We start from the raw sequence: 18,652 nt of genomic DNA, 5'->3' as shown, positions 1-18,652 counted from the left end.
CCTCTCCTCTCTCTGTGTAACTCTGACTTTCAAATAAATAAATAAATATTTTAAAAAATATAAATAAATAAAAAAGCTCCCAGCTATGGGCTCGGAAGTGCTTCCTCAAGGCCAAGCTTGGACTCTGCTCATGGCAGCTTGGCAGGGTCTCCCTGCTACCTGTGGCGTTTGTCCCCAGGGATTCAGGCCCTTGCTCTGAGGCCTGGCTTGTTGGCTGTGGCACGGGCCCTCCCGACCACACCCCCCCCCCCCACATCCAGAATCCACACTCCATGAGGAAGTGGGCCGACTGTGCAGACAGCAAGGAGAGATGGGGTTCAGGGTCCCCCTCCTGGGGAAAGTGGATGCGCAGGCCCTGAGCCCCCTGAGCACAGAGCGCGCGCAGCTGCTGGAGGGCGGGCACTGATCCTGCGGCATTTTGGGAGCCCCAGTGCCTGGTGCAGAGCAGATGCTCAGAACACGTGACCTGGACGAATCAATGAGCCGGGGAGACCAAGAGCTGGCCCCGTCGGCAGCTGGGGTGGGAGGGTGGGTCTTTGGAGAGGGGATTCCCCAACGCGGGCCTCAGTTTCTCAACTGGGGGGTTGCAGTGGGTCATCCCTAAGATCCGCCCCAACCCCCACCATCTGTGGTTTCCCAGCCTCCTGCTTGCTCCTGTGTTCTTTTCTGATTCTCTCCCTTCTAGTTCTCTCCCACTTAACTCGGACCTCTGCGCGCGCGCGCATGCACGCCCCCCCCCCCCCCGCCCGGTTTCTTCCCTCCCCAGCCACCCTCTGCAGGTGCCTCTCCCTCTCCTCCTCGCCAGGATTGCTCCCACCTCCAGCCGGCGGCCTCTAGCCTGGGTCCGCCCCCGCCCCCGCGCACCGCCCCGCCCACCGTTCTAGCGCCCCGCTTCGTCAATCTTAGACCCCAGAAAGCGGACCTGGGAGGAAGAGGTGGGTCCTAAGGCATCCTCTCCCTTGCCCCCGCAGGGGCCCCACGGAGGTGCCCCAGCCTCCCCCGCTGCCCGCCCCATGCCGTCGCTCCCAGCCGGTGCCTCACTGCGCCCTCGGCCCGCGCTAATGCGATCTGGAGAGACCCAGGCGGGCGGCGGGCAGTCTGGCCCGGGCGTCCCGGGCGGCGCTGATGGATGGTCCCCTGACAGTAATCGCAGAATGAGGACGCGCTGGCGACGCGCTCGCCCGAGGCCCCGCTGTTTGGCGAGCCCGGGAGTCCCTTCCTCCACAGCGCCTGCCTCCCGGGCGCTCGCAGCTCCCGGCGCTTTGGGGGAGGTTAAGGTCCAGCTGGGGGCGTTCCCGGCCCTTTCTGCCCCAGGATCCTGCTTGTGTTTGGAACCACACCCCCCAGCGATGCATCTCCCTCAGCCTCAGTTTCCCCTGCACATGCGCCCTTCCCGGTCATTTTTAAAATCCTAGATGTAGTCTTGGGAACACAGGAGAAAATACAGAGGAAAATCACCACTCTCCCTTAAGTGGAAATCGATTTTTCTTTTTAGTTTACAGTGCTCAGAATAACGTGGGCTAAACTACGCAGCTGAGTCAGAGCTGCGTGGCGGCTCCCGTCCAGGGTGTATGGGAGACTGCGTCCTGCTTTGGGCTAATAAATACATCGCAGAATAAGAGGGGGCAGGGCCCGGTCTGCCCAGATAAAGGGAGCCCCCGCTGCTGGCTCAGGCCTTTCCCTAGGCAGGACTCTTTCCCCTCGCTGCCTGCCGGGGCCCACCTACCAGTCTTGGGATGGCAGCCATCCCAGGCTAGGCTGGTCTGGGGCCAGGGCACATGCCCCCGGGGAAGAGGCCCCGGACCAGGCGCCCAACCCCTGGATCACCTTCGCTCCTCCAGCCCCAGGGGATCCGTGGGCCTGGGCATGTGGAGGCGCCAGGCGTTAAGGGTCCAGAGCCAGCCACTGCGATGCTGAGAGCACACCCAGACGCCTCCTCGCTCCCTTTTAACCTTTCCTTCTCCTCCGAAGCCAAATTGAGTTAGTCCCGAGTTTTGATTTAATTCCCGAAATGGAGTCGTAATCTGCTTAGTGTCCTTTTTTTCCCAAGCCCTGGTACTGAAGTGTGTGTTGGGGAGCGGGGGGCGGAGTTAATGAGAGAGCGGCTCTGTGGCCCCTGGAGAACCCTCCAGTCACCTCTCAAACAAAGCGCAGGAGACTGGGCGGCCTGAGCTGCTGCGCATGCGCACGCCTTTACCGGACACCGGGCACGCGCCAGCTCCGGGCTAGGCGCCATCCACAGGGTTCTCACTTTCACAGCCACCTTTCACTAGGCGCCATTTATGTTCCAACTTACAAAAGAGACTGAGGCTTAGGGAGGTTCCATACTGATGCCACGCCCCACAGCTACCAATGAAATGGCAGAGCCCATATTTGATTTTGTTTTAAATATTTATTTATTTATTTATTTGGAAATCAAAGTTACAGAAGGAGAGAGATGGGAAAAGGAGAGACAGATCTTCCACCCGCTGGATCACTCCCCAGATAGCCGCAATGGCCAGGGCTGGGCCAGGGCAAAGTCAGGAGCCAGGAGCTTCTTCCAGGTCTCCCACGTGGGTTCAGGGGCCCAAGCACTTGAGCCATCTTCTGCTGCTTTTCCCAGGCAGTTAGCAGGGAGCCGGCTGGGAGGTGGAGCAGCCGGGACTTGAACCGGTGCCCTTATAGGATGCCAGCATGGCAGGCAGTGGTGGCTTGACCTGCTACGCCACAACGCCTGCCCAGAGCCCAGATTTCAAACTGCATCATCAGACACAGGCTGCACACTGAACCATTTGGCTGTGTGGCCCGAGGCAAGAAACTTCTCCAAGCCCAGATGCAGATACAGACTGAGTTAAGCAGCAGCTCCTCCCTTCATGGGGTTGTCCCTGCTGGCTGCTGCTGGTTAAATGAGATAAGCACTCCCTTATTTGGGTGCCCCATTGGTTGGGTGGGGCTGGGCAAAGGATCCTAATGAGTGATGGATTACTAGTCTTGATGATAGGGGGTATCCTATATTGACAGCCTCCCGGGCACTGGCCATCCTACAGGGCAAAAATTGCTGTGCCTGGCTTACAGATGAAAAAACAGCATCGGGCAAGTTATGTAAACCGCCTGTGGTCAGCCTGTGACGCAGTGGCAGCAGAGTTCCTACGCAGTCGCTGGGTCCCTGGGCCCCAGGGCCTGCTGCTCTTGCCCCTGTGGTCACCAGAGCCTGGCTCCGTCTGGGGGAGGTGGGGGGTGAGGCTCACAAGCCCCAGGCACTCGCTCTGCCACCTGTGACCAGTGAGTGGTGCTCCAGGTGAGCCACACTTTCCTAAAGGAACCTGCTTTCCCAGGTAAACAAAGAAGCAGCTTTGGGGGGGGGTTCTCCCACCCCCACGGGCAGTGCAGAGCCTCCCCCAGCCCCCACTCCCCGCTCTCCCCAGTTCCCCTGGTGCTCAACTTCGTGGCCGTTAAATAGGAGAGGAGAAAGTTTGAACCAGGCATGAAATATTTATCAGTTAATTACAATATGCAGATTCTGTTCCTGGGGGTGATTTATCTTTTTGGAAATACGGGAAAAGATCCTGGAAGCTTGTATCCTAATTGCTCAGCCTATTATTGTAGCAAGCAGGTAGAAACTCTATTTACTATGTACCTACAAATTTTCCCGCTACTAGGGGTGGCTGTCTCTGCTGCTGCCACTCCTGGTTTGGGGACCATATACTTGTCTGATGTTAGCAGGAACTCCAAGAAGTCAGTTTGTTCCCCAGTCTCCTCTTGAATGGCCCCTGTCTAAATCCTAACAGGGGACCGACTTTGTGGTATAGCAGGAAAAGCCGCCACCTGCAGTGCCGGCATCTCATATGGACACGACTGGACTCCAGGCTGCTGCATTTCGATCCAGCTCCCTGCTAATGGCCTGGGAAAGCAGGTCCCTGCCACTCACATGGGAGACCTGGCCCAGCCCCGGCTGTTGCAGCCATTTGGGGAGAGAACCAGCAGATGGAAGATTTTACTTTCTCTCTGTAACTCTGAATTTCAAACCACAAAAAAATACATTTTTAAAAAGTCTTCACAGCTGAAGGAAAGGAAACGGATGAGTGTCTGACATTCTGGAATGTCCAGGGACACCGAGCCTGAGTGACACCCTCGGCCACTGAAGAAGGCGTTTGGTTGGGAGGGTGGCCCTGAGGGACAGGAAGCTCTCACCTCCTGGAGCACTTCCTCTGCTCCCATTCCAACCTGGGGAGTTTTTTTTTTTTTTTTTTTTTTAAGATTTATTTATTTATTTATTTGAGAGGTAGAGTTACAGACAGTGAAAGGGAGAGACAGAGAGAGAGGTCTTCCTTCCGCTGGTTCATTCCCCAACTGGCCACAACAGCTGGAGCTGTGCCAATCTGAAACCAGGAGCCAGGAGCTTCTTCCGGGTCTCCCACGTAGGTGCAGGGGCCCAAGCACTTGGGCCATCTTCTACTGCTTTCCCAGGCACTTTAGCACAGAGCAGAGAACTGGATGGGAAGAGGAGCAGCCGGGACTAGAACCAGTGCCCATATGGGATGCTGGCGCCACAGGCGGAGGATTAACCTACACATCTGGCCCCAGGGAGTTTTTTTGTTTGTTTGCTTTTTGACAGGCAGAGTTAGACAGTGAGAGAAAGAGACAGAGAGAAAGGTCTTCCTTTCCGTTGGTTCATCCCCAAAATGGCCGCTACGGCCGGCATGCCGTTACGGCCGGTGTGCTGTGCCGATCCGAAGCCAGAAGCCAGGTGCTTCCTTCTGGTCTCCCATGCGGGTGCAGGGCCCAAGTACTTGGGCCATCTTCCACTGCCTTCCCGGGCCACAGCAGAAGAGCAACTGGGACAGAATCCGGCGCCCCAACCGGGACTAGAACCCAGGGTGCCAGGGCCGCAGGCGGAGGATTAGCCAAGTGAGCCATGGCGCTGGCCCCCAGGGAGTTTTAAAAATTCAGATGCCCAGGCCCTGTGCTAAATAAATTAAATAAATTTAAATCTCTGGAGTGAGACCCCAGACATCGGTATTTTTTTTTTTTTAAATTATCTGAGAGACAGACACACACAGAGAGGTAGAGCCTCCACCTGCTGATCCACTTCCTAAATACCTGCAACGGCCAGGAACCGGGAACTGAATCCAGGTCTCCCATGTGGGTGGCAGGAATTCAAGTACTTGAGCCATCACTGCTGCCTCCCATGGTGGAGTCAGGAGCTGGAGCCCCAGGACTCTGATATAGGACACAGGTGTCTTAACCAGCATCCTAGTCTTGGCCATCCTAGTCTCGGCCCTAGGACTTTTTTTTTTTTTTAAGATTTATTTATTATTTGAAAGTCAAAGTTACACACACACACACACACACACAGAGGTCTTCCATCTGCTGGTTCACTCCCCAGATGGCCACAACGGCCAGAGCTGTGCCGATCTGAAGCCAGGAACCAGAAGCTTCTTCCGGGTCTGCCACGTGGGTGCAGGGGCCCAAGAACTTGGGCCATCTTCTACTGCTTTCCCAGGCCATAGCAGAGAGCTGGATCAGAAGTGGAGCTGCCGGGACTAGAACCGGCCCCCATATAGGATGGGATGCTGGTGCTTTAGGCCAGGGCATTAATCCACAGTGCCACAGCACCGGCCCCAGCCCTAGGACTTTTTAACGGCCCCCCACTCTGCTTATTTACAAGACTGTATACGTTCTCTCTCTCTCTCTCTCTCTCTCTCTCTCTCTCTCTCTCTCTTTCTCTCAGTGGAGGCATTTCCTTCACTTTTATTGGAATTTGAAGAGCATCCCTTTTTCTCCTTACAAGAGCCTTCTGATATTAATAACTATCATTTATCAAGCTCCTGCTGAATGCTTGGATCTATGCAAATAAAATTTCAGCTGATCCACACAGCAACTCTCTCGGGTCAGTGGGCACTTCCACTTTATGGCCGGCTCAAAGAGCTGAAGTCACGTGCCCAAGGCTGAGCCAGCAGCAAGTGGCAGATCTGAGATTTGAACCCAAAGCCAGCACGGGCGCTGGCAGTCGGCACAGCCACAGCCGGAAGGGTGCTCAGTGCCCACCGAGGGCTGGGAGTGGGAGAGGGGGAGGGACCTTATGTCAGAGGAGGGGGTCTTTGTGAGGCGAGTGGGGAGGAAGACCCTGCCATGAATACTAAGGGCAAGCAGAAGAGAAAGGGCCAGAGGGGGCTGGGTGATGTTTAGCTGCTGGGGTGATTAATGGGGGTGAACGGAGGGTGAACCTCAAACCCTTCGGCCGGAGGTGCGGGAAGCGCTGTCCAAGAACAAGCGTGCTCTGTCTCCTGCAGACAGCCAATGTCTAGAGGCGGGGCCAGCAGGGGGACGCCAGCACAGTGGGTCCTGCCCCTGTGATCCCAAGGCCTCTTTAGTTACTGCCAAACAGCCACCCTGGGGACGCCTTGGGCTTTCCTACCTGCCTCCTGGCGTATGGAGACCCAGAGGTGCGGGGGGTAGAAGGGTTGGGGGGGGGACGACGCGAGGGCCTTTGGAGCTGGAGGATGAGGGGCCTGCAGGGACCACCTGAAGGTGAGGCACCGGAGCTGCTGGGCTGGCTGGGTCCCTGGTGTCCCCCTGCAGCAGATGCGCACTTGGGCTGTGCGGGACCGGAAGCGTCCTCCAGAAAGGGGGCGTGGAGCTCCACGTGGGCGAGCCTTCCAAAGCAGCCCCGGCCTCAGGGAGGGAAGAGGCCCCTTTGCCGTGTGAATAGAGAGTTGGGGAAATAAATTCAGGGGCCTCCTGCATGCCTAGGTTTAGGGTGTTGAGCTGGGTTTGAAGAACGGAGATAAAACTGGGAAGGGGCTTGCGGCCATTCGTCTGCTCCTCGGGATGCCCACACCCCATATCAGAGCACCTGGGTTGGAATCCCAGCTCTGCTTCCAGTTCCAGGTTCCTGCTCATGTGCGCCCTGGGATTCAGGTCACTGCTCAAGTCCTTGGAGCACCTGTCACCGCGTGGGACGCCTGGATGGAGTGGCTCCTGACTTTGGTCCAGCCCAGCCCCAGCTGTTCCAGACATTTACAGAGTAAACACCCAGTAAATGGACGATCTCTCTGCCTTTCAAATAAAGTGAAAATAAATAAATAAAACTTAACTCACCAGTATGTCACCTTAAAAAAAAAAAAAAAAAAAACTTGTGTGAAGTAGCAGGTTTGAACCTTTCCCCCCACATTCCCCCAGCCTGCGTCTTTCTCTAGATGCAGCTGGGAGCTGCCTCTCCTGCCTCCCCCACCCCCACCCCCACCCTGCATTTCCAGGGCTCAGGAGAAGAGGGGAGAGGGGTGATGGAGACTGCTCCAGGGCTGGCACAGGGGAGGCGAAGGCAGGGATTTACTGTCTTTTAAGGTTTAGTTTCATCTACTTGGAAGGCAGAGCAGCAGTGAGAGACAGAGACAGAGACAGAGACAGAGACAGATAGAGAGATCTTCCATTCACTGGTTCACAGACAAGGCTAAGCCGGGAGCCTGGAGCTACTTGTAGGTCTCCCATGTGGAAGGCATCGTACTCGGGCCATCACTGCTACCTCTCAGGTGCCTTAGCAGGAATTAGCTGGATACAAAGCACAGAGTAGCCTGGGGACTTGAACCAGGCACTCTGATATGGGATGCAGGCCTCCCAAGAGGTGGCTTCACCTGCCCCTAAGGCAGGGCTTTCCACGGAGATTGTCTTGTGGAATCAGTTCTGGCGCCGCGGCTCACTAGGCTAATCCTCCGCCTTGCAGCGCCAGCACACTGGGTTCTAGTCCCGGTTGGGGCGCCAGATTCTGTCCCGGTTGCCCCTCTTCCAGGCCAGCTCTCTGCTGTGGCCAGGGAGTGCAGTGGAGGATGGCCCAAGTACTTGGGCCCTGCACCCCATGGGAGACCAGGAGAAGCACCTAGCTCCTGCCTTCAAATCAGCGCGGTGCGCTGGCCATTGGAGGGTGAACCAATGACAAAGGAAGACCTTTCTCTCTGTCTCTCTCTCTCACTGTCCACTCTGCCTGTCAAAAATTTAAAAAAAAAAAAAAATCAGTTCTCTGGGCCTATACAGATGTGAGCCAACTGGCAGATCCCACTTCCCCAGCCCCAGCCTTCTGAGGGACTGGTGTGGCCCGAAGCCTGGGCCTCCCTGTAGGGGGGCAGGTGTGTACCCAGGGGTCCCCAGAAGGGCGAGAGAGTCAGAATGCCCCTCCCTGATTCCCGAGTGCTTGGCTCTGGGGCCTGGGAGTTCTGCCACCTGGCCTTGAACCCACACCCCTGAGCTCAGGCCAGTGGACTCTGCTCTTGTGGTCTTGTTCCCAGGCGCCCACGAGCCAAGCCCACAGAACACTCCAGCACGTGGAGTGGGTCTGAGGGGCTGTGGTGGGCACAGACACGCTGTGAGGCCCCGGTTTGTTACATAGGGGCGGAGCGACAGTCACCATCCCCAGTCTTGGTTGCGAATTGCTGATTCATAATTACTCTCAACTTACAGATGAGCCCAAGCCCGCTGAAACTGTTTACCAGGGAGGGGCACGGTCAGGGCAGATGAGAAGGGGCCTTCCTGGGGCCGGGAGGTTCCTGGCTCTGCTTCCCAGCCAGGACCTGGGAGACACCCTTGAGCCCTCCGGTCGCACTCCCTTCTCCCTCTCCTGGAAATCTCCTCTGAGACCTCCTACTGCGGCGGGCAGGGAGCAGCCCTTCCACGTGGACGCCTGAGCTTCCTGGTTCTGGAGTTGAGGGGCTGCCTCTGACCTCCTCCAAAGACACATCCAGGGCGTCAGTGCTGAAGGGTAAACCACGGCTAGGGAGGCCTGCGCACCCCAAACCCAGCTTGCTCCGGTCCCCTCCCCCAGGCTCACCCTGAGGTATTCTCACTCCAGGGGATTTAAACATATCTGGTAAAAATGCTTTCTCTGATTATTTGAGAGACAGAGAGAGTCACCTCCCATCTGCTGCTCCACTCCCTCAATGCCTGCAATAGCCAGGAGCCAGGAACTTAATCCAGGTCTCCCGTGTGGGTGGTAGGAATTCTACCCTCCGAGCATCTCCACTGCTCTCCAGGGCCTGCATCAGCACGGAGCTGGAGCGGAAATGGAACCCAGGTACTCGCAGCGCCATTTCCCACCCAGCATTCCTGCTCAGATGCACGGGGAGGGGGGTGCAGCTGTGTTACAGCTTGGCTGAATGCACTCTGCTAAAGATAGGAGCCTCAAGGAGCCCCTCAGACCCTCAGCTCCAGGGAATCACCTCTCTCCCTCTCTCCCTCTCCCTCTCCCTCTCTCTCTCTCTCTCTCTCTCTCTCTCTCCCTCTCTCTCTCTCCCTCTCTCAATCTGGAAAGGAGCAGAGATTCCTTTTCTTCCCAGCCCTCAAAGCCTGGGCCACAAAGGGGCCTTATCTCCTGGCCATCGGAAGACCCTTAACCATCCTCCTCATCCTGGCACCACCTTGTCCAAAATGCTGGAAGGAAGAGGGGCTGGACCATGGGCCAAGGGGATCTAGGATTAGAAAGGATTTCCAGCCCTAATTCTACAGGTTTCCTTCCCACCCCCCTTTTCACTTTGCTCAAATGCACACACGAAACTAAGCAGACCAGAAGAAGGGACTCAGAACACTAGGCCCTAAAAATGCTCGTCTGTCCGTGGAGAGAGGGGTCGGGGGCACAGCCCGTTATGCGGCTGCTTGGACACCGCACCCCGCGCCCATCCCATTGTGGGCAGCCTGGCACCCAGTCTCACCTCCCTTCCCATCCAGCTTCCTGCTCTTGGGCCTGGGCAGGCAGCAGATGACGGCCCAAGCCCTTGGGTTCCTGCCACTGGCTGGCTCCTGGCTCCTGGCTCCGGTTTGGCCCAGCCCTGGTTGTGGCTGGCATCTGGAGAGTGAACCAGCAAATGGAAGAGCTCTCTTTCCTTGTCTCTCCCTGTCACTCTGCCTTTTAAGTAAATAAAATAAATCTTAAAGGAAACAAAGTCCTGCCCAGACACATGAGTGCAAGGGCACACTTGAAAAGCCGCCATCCAGGCAAGGTGGATGGCCAGCCCGGGGAACCAGGGCACCCCCAACCCTCAGCCTCCCCTGGGCTGGCTGCCTCTCCAGCTCATGTTCCATCTCAAGAGAAAAGTCGGTCAGGGATGCGACTAAAGTTACCCAGATAATTAACTGTGAAAGTACAGTGTTTTTTCTTTTCTTTTCTTTTCAAAATGCCACTCTTTTGGCCCCCAAAGAGGAGAGCTTCGTGAATCCCTCCCCTAGCTCCCTCCTATTCTCAACTCTCCTCCCACAACACACTCAATCCCTACCTACAAAAAACCCCCACACTAGCGGGGCAAACCTTCCTGTCCCACTACAAACTCCGTCCCCCCCCCCCCCCAATTTTTTTTCTCTCCTGAGTTTCTGCTCTTCTCAAAAAAAAAAAAAAAAAAACACAACGAAGAAGGAGGAATTTTCAATAGTCCCACTTGTCAAGCGAACACCATCTTTTAACCTTCAACAGCAGCGAAAGCCGTGTGAACTCTCGGTGAACCAAGATTGAAGTCATAAATCACGCGTACAAAGGCGGCTGCGGAGCTGGCGCGGGCTGCTGCACCTTTAACGCTTTCTGCGGCTGACAGGCGGCGGCCCAGCTAAAGTTCACAGCGCCGGGGGAGGGCCCGCCCCGCGCCCCTCCCCCAGCGCACCCCCGGCCCGGGCCCGGTCGCCTTCGCTGTGCCCGGGAGGCCCCCGCGCGGTGCCCGCCACGCAAAGGCAGCCAGGGCATCCTCGCTCCCGCCAGCCGGCTCCCGGCCCCGCATCCCCCGCCCCGCCCCCGGCTGCACTGAAATAGGCAAATAGATCCACACGGACACGATCATTTAGCTTGCTTTGTCTTTGGCATTTTCTGCGGGACCCCGAGAGATGGCCCTCTCTCTTTCTCTCTCTCTCTCTCTAGAGCTGGCGTTCTTCATCTCTGTCTATGCAGGCCCAATTACCCAGATCCTTGGGGTTCCAGGAGGCTGTGAGTCATTGGAACCAGCAACACCTGGCTGAAACGCGCCGTAGAATTCAAGTTCCCTGTGGCTTTACCTTTCCTTTCTTTGAAGAGGGCTGGCGTTGGCCTTGGGCCGGGGGATGCTTGTTTTGGTGGGGGGGAGGAGCATGGAAAACCTGCCCACCAGGAGTTCGCGCTCAGCCCCCCACCCCAGGGCTCCCCGGCCTCCCCAGAGTCCCGAGCCCCGAGCCCCTTCCTCTGCACGGCCTCTCGGCCTCCTGCTCCCGCGATCGTTCTCTCCCTCCGCCCCCTGCCTCCTCTTCGGTTTAATTAAAGTTCAGCGACTCCACTTGCTTCTCCTCTCGTGGCGCTCGGGAGAGCGGAAGCCAGGCCGCCCAGCGGCCCCGGTGCAACCCCAGCCGGCTGCCGGAGGGGCCTGGGCTTCGCCAGCCTCGCTCCGCCGGCGCCGGACTGGGGGAGCCGGGGCTCTACCCCTCCGCCACGCCGCAGGTGTGCGCTGGAGCGGGGTGGGGAGAACTTCCCGAATGATCGGGGCTGGGTAGGCGTGCGCTCGGCTGCCCACCCCCCCCAGACCCCCGGGCTGGCCCCCACAAAGTTTGTGGAGGCCGGGTGCACCCCCAAACCCTCAGCTGACTAATCCGACATGACAAAAGCCCGTGATGGATTTGGTGTATGTTAATTCACAATGCCCTTTCCTCCAGAATTTAACTATAAGTTAATACACACCGGAAACCACGCGCATACACGCTCGTTAATGGGCTTAGGTATTAGCGAGTCCTAACGATGCATACAAATGTGCTCAGCGCTCCGTAGGCCGCTCAAGATTTATGGGCCTGGAGCTCTCTGAAGCTGTAAACAAGGGAAAAAAAAGGAGAAAGCCAGAGAGACTGGGGGAGAGAGACCGAGGCCTGCCTTGGCCCTCCAGGCCCTACCAGAGAAGGGTTCCTAGGTATTTGCCTAAGCTCCGGGCGAGTGGCGTTTCCCGCCGAGGCCGCTGTGCGTCCGGGCAGAGGGTTGCTAGTGTTCGGGGCAGGTGGGCGCCTGCCTCGTCTGAACCTAGCAGGCATTGGTGGGCGTATGCGGGTGAGTGTGTGCTCTGGGCCAGCCGTGTCGGGGTGTGTGGGGGTGTGTGTGCACGCACGTGTGACCCGCAGGCCTCTGTCCCCAGGACCTGTGAACAAACCTCTAACAACCGACCTAATAACAATAAATAACGTGATGATGATGATGATAATAATAATAAAAACAGTAGTTAACAGCCCCTCCCTAGCAGGAAAACAATAAAAAGCCGGAGGAGCAGGGGACAGAAGCAGCAGTGGAGACTACAGACTGTGCCGGAGGGGAAAACAAGGAAGAAAGTTAGCGTCTCCGTACGTGCAGCCCCTCCCCAGACAAGGTCCGGGCCTGGGGCGCGGCGGGAGACCGCGCCGGGAGGCCCCGCTTCCCTGTTGCTTTCTCGCGGCTTTGTGCGATCAAGGAGGAGACCCCACGAGTGAGGGTGGCCGGGGGCAGGGAGGGTGCCTTGTGGATTCTCTGTGTGGAAGAAGAGGCCGAGCATCCAGGGGCAGGCCGAAGGGAGAGACGGAGGAGGCGGTGACCACAGCCTCCGTGCTGGCCGCCCGGGCCGCGGAGGTGCGGGGCCGGCAGGGACGCGGGGAGACGCGCACGGCCGCCCGGGAGAGGGCAGAGCCAGGCCGGGACCCCAGCAGGCCCAAGGAAACTTCCTTTCCCGGCGTCTTTAAACAAAAAACAAACAAAAAAACCCCAAGGGAGGAGTGGAGGCGCCTTGAATTTTCCTCCGCGAGGTTGGAACCGAGGCTTCGGCCCAGGAAGCGAAGCCCGCGGGTCGGTCCCGGATCCTGCACTGTCCTTATCCCGCGCAGGTACCGGTTTCCGATCGTGGTGCGGATTTATTTATCTGGGGGCGGCGGGAGGCCGAGGTGCGGAGCGCGCGCGACGTTCGCGGGAGAGGGAGCCGGCTCGCAGCTTCCGCAGGTTCGGGTCTAACGAAATCCCTCCTTTAAAACGCAATTGTGCCAGCAGAACCGGCAACGACGCAGCGAAAAACAGAAAACACGCAGCAGCCAACTTTGTCAACGGAAAAGGCACCCTAAGGAACGCGCGTGAGAACTTGTGCAGGCTGAAGTCCGCGCACGTTTCGAGGTTTGCCTTTTCTTCTCCCGAGAGAGCGGTGACCCCTCTGGCGCGGGGAGAGGCGGAGAACTCCCTTTAGACCCGACCCATGCGCCTCGCGACGCGGGCCGCTGGCCCTGGCCCTCCGCACTCCGGACGAAAAGGCAAGAAGAAAAACAGAACGGGTGGCTGCGCGGCCGGGCGCAGGGCGCGGGGATCGGGTCCGGCCCGGGAGATGGCGCGCGAGCGCGCGGGGGACCCGCCAGGCACCGGCTGGCGACTGGCTCGCCTCGGCCTCGGCCTCCCCAGCGCGGCCTGCAGCCCCCATGCCTCTGGATCCTCTCGGCTCCCGGGCCTGGGCCCGTCTTCCCTGATGAGGGGGGCAAAGTGACCCAAGCCAGACTGGGCCTTCTCGGTTTTTCTCCTGTAGGCCTGGCCGCTCGCCTCCACGCTCAGCTACTGGGAGAAGGCCAGGCAGGGCTGCTGGGATGCCTCGGGGCGGCCACTGCCTTCCACCGCTCCCTCTTGGGTTCCCGAAGTCCAGTAACCCCCAGCCCCCCTGGGGGTGGGGGAGAGGGGCAGTGACCAGTGTCCAGACCCCTCAGCCCCCTGTCCGGTCTTCAGGAATATCTCCCCGAGAAGCAGAAGAAAGGGAGGGGAGCTTGGAGCGGTGTTTACATCTCGGTCTCCCGATCCATTCACATCTGGAGGGTTTATTTATAACTCCCGCTATAACTCTCTCTGTTCCGAGGCACTGGTGGCTCTCTTGACAGACTGAGGTCTACAAAATATTGCTTTATCTCTAACCGTACCTAAATGTGCTGTGGTTGTATTTTCAGATTTATGCTTCAGGAAAATATAATTATTTCCATTGTATTTGTGCATATACAATAGTTATAGAAGCAGATTTATATATGGGAAAATATATGGCTCTCTTATAGCCATCCAGCTTTATGGACATTTGATACCCTGACAGGTTTATGTCTCTGAGAGCCATATAGATAAATGTATATCATTAGAATTATGTATCGGGAGAGAGATGCTTATTGATTGTGATATAGAGTACTTAGAGCATTCAGTTACAGCCGTATATGGCTACGGAGATATTTCTATAGTATTATCACTATATATAGGCATATCTATTTATAACTACATAGTTGTAAAAATAGACGGAAGTAATTATCATCGTATATGTACGGCCTCTCTCTTCTCTCTCTCTCTCTGGAGTTACAGGCACTTTCAAAGGGAAGTCTGTGGAGATACCCGTATGTATATGAGGTGCAATCACGGCGTGATGCGTGTGCACTGGGACCTAGGCCGGCCTGTCTCGGAGCGGACGCATTTCCACGGAGGGGCTGGAAGAGACTTGTTCACAGAGGCATCTGCGAAGCTATGTCAGGCTCTCTAGGAAATCGGCAGCCCAGTTCTTTACTTAGCGAGGGATGGAGTTACAAAGGGTGAACAGGGCACTGCAAGTCTCCAGAAGGGGAGGCCGCTGGAGGGTGCCCCGGGCTCGGCGCGCACAAACAGAGCAGAAGAAGAGGGGTAAGCGCCCAGGCGCCACCGGCATCCACCAGGAGGCGAGAACCGGTTTCGCCTGGGCCTGGTGAAGACAGGTGTGGACAGGGAGCTTGCAGAAGGGGAGCCAGTGCACGGAGCCCCCACCCCACCTGCCACAGGGGGCCAGGTCTCCGCTTTTAGTGCACCCGAGGCTAGCAGCGGTCCAGCATTCCTGGCGTGGTTTTCTTGAACCCTAATTTGTAAGTCTGCAAGTATGGACTTCCGAGGTGAAGAGGGTTGGGGGGGGGGACAGCAGACGGCGGGGAGCACACTTCCTGCTGTCTCTGAGCCAGGAAAGTGAGGTGAGCACGGTCGGAGAAAGCTCACCCCCCCCCCCACCGGGCCTCCCATGCTCCAGGGGCTGATGTGTGGCGGGGATCCTGAGCCCAGGCGGCGATGGGGCGGGGACGCTGCCCGCGGGCTCGCCAAGGCCTCCCTTCCCACCTGTCCCTTCTTTGCTCCTTCTAAAGTTTCCCCAGCCGCCGCCCACCCCAGCGGAAAATGCCACCCCCTTCACTTCATTTTCTTTTAAACCAGGAGTCATAGACATCTTTGCCGAATGGTTGTGCAGAGCACTTTCCCGGGTCAGTCTCAGCAGCCAGCCTGCCTCCCAAGATCTCTTGGATGCTGGAAAGGAGTGGAGACCCCCGGCTGGGGTTCAGATCCACGCACCTGCCACCCTCCACACACCCCACAGGACTGGGAACTCCTCCAGAGAGGGCGCCCGTGCTGTCACCCCAAAGCTTGCCCTCACTGCACACCACTGGGGCCATAGGCAGCTAGCAGGCACCTGGGGTCCCAGGCAGGAGGAGCCCCTACCCAGGCATGGCGCCTGGCGTGTAGTTAGTGGGGCTGGGAGAACAAGGCATCCTGATCCAGGAAGTTGGGTGGGGGGTAGCAGGACCCGTGTCCCCAGTGCACCTTGGATTCTTAGCCGCCCCCCCCCCCACACGTACGGAAGCTGAACTGAAGCCCGAACCCCGGGCTGTGATGGAGCTGCCTGCTGGCCTGTGGGGCCCCGAAAGGAGCCATCGCTCGGTCCATTAGGAAATACACAAATAAAACCGGAATTATACATCAGCGGGAGACAGACAGCCTGGCCAAAGGAGAGTCTCTGTGTGCCTCAGGCCTGAACCAGGGACACCAAGTGCAGGCTTAATATTTTTATAATTTAATCGAACAGTTCGCGTTTTTTTAACTTCAGAAAACTCACCAATTTTCCAAACCAGTAATGCCTCCCAACCGGAGTGTTTTGGATTTTTATTCATTTTTTAAAGCACTTTATTTATTCGAAAGGCAGAGCAACAGAGAGGAGAGAGAGAGAGAGAGAGAGAGAGAGAGAGAGAGAGAGAGAGAGAGAGAGAGAGAGAAGTCTTCCATTAGCTGGTTCACTCCCCAAGTGCCCACGACAGCTGGCAGTGGGTCAGGCTGAAGCCAGGAGCCTGGCACCCCAGCCAGGTCTCCCACGTGGCTGGCAGGAGCGCTGGTACTGGAGCCATCGCCTGCTGCCTCCCAGGGTGCCAGGAGCAGGAAGCCAGTGGTAAGGACATCCCCGCTGTGCCACACGCCTGCCTCTCACGCATTTCTTTTTCATTGTTATCATTTCCTTTTTGGACTCTGTAAAACAGCTCCTCGGAGGAGCTTGGGGCCAGGCTGGCCAGGTGTAACATTCCCGCATCGGGCGAGGACACTGGTGTGCGTGGCACAGGTCAGCCTCCCCTTCTGCCATCAAGGCTGAGAGTGGGGAGGATCTCCCAAATTTGATTCCTTTTCTCCCTAAGGATCCTTAGAGGCATCCACTGTGTGTCCCAGCGAGAGACTGCGGCCTAGGAAGGGGGCGACACTAAACCCAGAATCCCATTCCCTGGCCCCAAGTTCAACCATTTTCTCCAGAGTTCTAGCTCTCCCCTCCCTCCCTCGTCCTCTCCCCAGTAACACCTGAGGCCCTGGAGCAACGCTGCTGTTTTCCCTTCAGAAATGCAAGGAGACCCAAGTTCCCGTATTTACATATGTTTGCCTGCCTGCGGCTCCAGGCTGCAGCCTGGGCTCCGGCTGGGACACTCTGCAAACTCCGGGACCTGCAGGCTGCACGTGAGGACAGTCCCTGCACCTAAGCAGGAAACCAAGAGCCAGCGGCCATTTGGACTGAGCCCAGAGAGCCGTGTTCCCTTTCCTGGGCTGTTTCTGGGGGCCAGGCCCCCATTGGGGAGCAGACAAAACAAAGGGCTGGATGCACAGCGCCCTGGACTGTTGCTGGAGATACCTGAGTGCTAGAGGCCGCGGTGTGAAGGTTGAGCAGCCCCAGAGTGCATTCCCCTTCCTGGCAGGGACCCAGTAAGGAGGGCATTTCGCCCTTCCTTGGCCCCCCTGCTTGGGTGTCCAGGAGCTCTTCCCTAGATGCGGCCCCTGCAGCCCTTGGCCCTTGGCAAAGGCCTCGTCCTTTTTGGCTTTGCCAGAGCAGTGCCTTGCAGAGGCCTTGGGCGCTCAGGCTCAGCTCCGCACCCTTCCACCCTCTGCGGCGGCGGCTGGAAGCCAGGTCTGGGCTGCCCACTTCCTCAGCTCATTCCTGGGGGCGGGGGGAAGGGGTGTCTGGAGCCCGTGGCAGGCAGCAGCAGTGGAGGCCTTGGCCATAAGGGGACCCAATTCCCATCTCCAGTGCAAAGTTGGATGCCAGGAGCAAGTTGCAATTGCTGTAATAATCGCCATCCTAATAACAATAATAATTTATTTAGCATATCATTAGATGTGTATTTACTGTCTTGCCTCTGCTTTTTTACAAGTGTCTCCTAAGGAATTCTCACAGCACCCAGGGGAAACAATAATAAGCTAATTGCCACCCCTGCCTCCTTCCCCTCCTCCCGTCCAGAGTCACCTCTCCGTGCTGTGTGTGTCACACCTGCTCAATGCATCCTTCCCCACTCCCATTCCCAGTTTTTCCATCCCTCCGAGAAGGAATGGCCCTGGGCAGGAGGGGCTGCTGAGGCCTGGAGGGACCTACTTTGTTGTGGCTGCTCCAAGGATTAATGTTGTTTTCCTGATCTCACAGCAGTATTTAGGATTGTGTGGGAGGAACTTCCCTGGCTGCTCCTTCTGGGACAGAAATGGCCAGCACAGAGTGAAGGGGCAGAATGAGCCAGAGAGGACTTGTGCGCCCAGGATGCCAGCACACCTGAGTCAGGTGCAGGGGTGTGGCCAGTAGTGCAGGTGCAACACCCACCCCCCGGCCTGCAGACCGTCCAGGTTAGGCCTCAGAGGCACAGGTCCCACACGGCTCGCTGGCCTCTTGGCAATGGAAAGAAAAAGAGAGGGAGGAAGGGAGAGAGGAAGGAAGACCTTCATGTATATTTACGTAAATATTCACACACATATCAGGGTACTTCAGAAACTTCATGAAAAATGGACTTAAAGGATATTTTAGGGGCTGGTGCTGTGGCATAGTGGGTTAAGCATCTACTTGTGGTGCAAGCATCCCATATGGGTGCCGGTTCGAGTCCTAGCTACTCCACTTCCCATCCAGCTCTCTGCTATGGCCTGGGAAAGCAGTGGAAGATGGCCCAAATGCTTTGGCCTCTGCACCCGTGCGGGAGACCTGGAAGAAGCTCCTGGCTCCTGGCTTCAGATCAACACAGATCCAGCTGTTGCAGCTATTTGGGGAGTGAACCAGCAGATGGGAGACCTTTCTCTCTGTCTCTCCCTCTGTCTGTAACTGTGCCTCCCTAGTAAATAAATAAATCTTTAAAAAAGATATTTTGGTGCAGAAAATTTGAAATCCATGCATATGAAAAATCTTCAAAAAATCCAGAGAAATGCATATTGTGAAAAAACTATACATAGATTTCAAAGTTTTTTGCACTAAAATCAAGGTTTTTTTAATTAAAGATTTTTGTTTATTTGAAGGGCAGAGAGAGAGAGAGCGCGCTGTTCCACTCTTCCATCCGCTGGCTTACTTCCCAAATGCCCACAGCAGCCAGGGCTGGGCCAGGCCAAGGCCAGGAACCAGGAACTCCCTCTGGGTCTCCCACATGGGTGGCA

General features: G+C 57.0%; 1 long non-coding RNA gene across 3 annotated transcripts; it reads left to right on the top strand.

Moving 5' to 3' along the window:
* The first annotated feature begins 11,300 nt into the window (after positions 1-11,300).
* On the top strand, positions 11,301-17,359 carry LOC103348283 (uncharacterized). Of its 3 annotated transcripts, none has more exons than XR_011379778.1 (3): positions 11,756-12,010; positions 12,201-12,810; positions 12,971-17,359. It is a non-coding gene; the product is annotated as an uncharacterized lncRNA (long non-coding RNA). The 3 variants fall into 3 exon arrangements; XR_011379779.1 differs by having other exon boundaries at positions 11,772-12,810; positions 12,971-13,224; positions 14,294-17,359; XR_007919475.2 differs by having other exon boundaries at positions 11,301-12,810.
* Positions 17,360-18,652: the final 1,293 nt, after the last annotated feature.

Source organism: Oryctolagus cuniculus, chromosome 11 (genome assembly GCF_964237555.1).
Source record: "Oryctolagus cuniculus chromosome 11, mOryCun1.1, whole genome shotgun sequence".
In the NCBI taxonomy this organism is placed as follows: domain Eukaryota; kingdom Metazoa; phylum Chordata; class Mammalia; order Lagomorpha; family Leporidae; genus Oryctolagus; species Oryctolagus cuniculus.
Note: the sequence above shows the minus strand (reverse complement) of the source record. Positions and strands in the feature narration are given on the sequence as shown.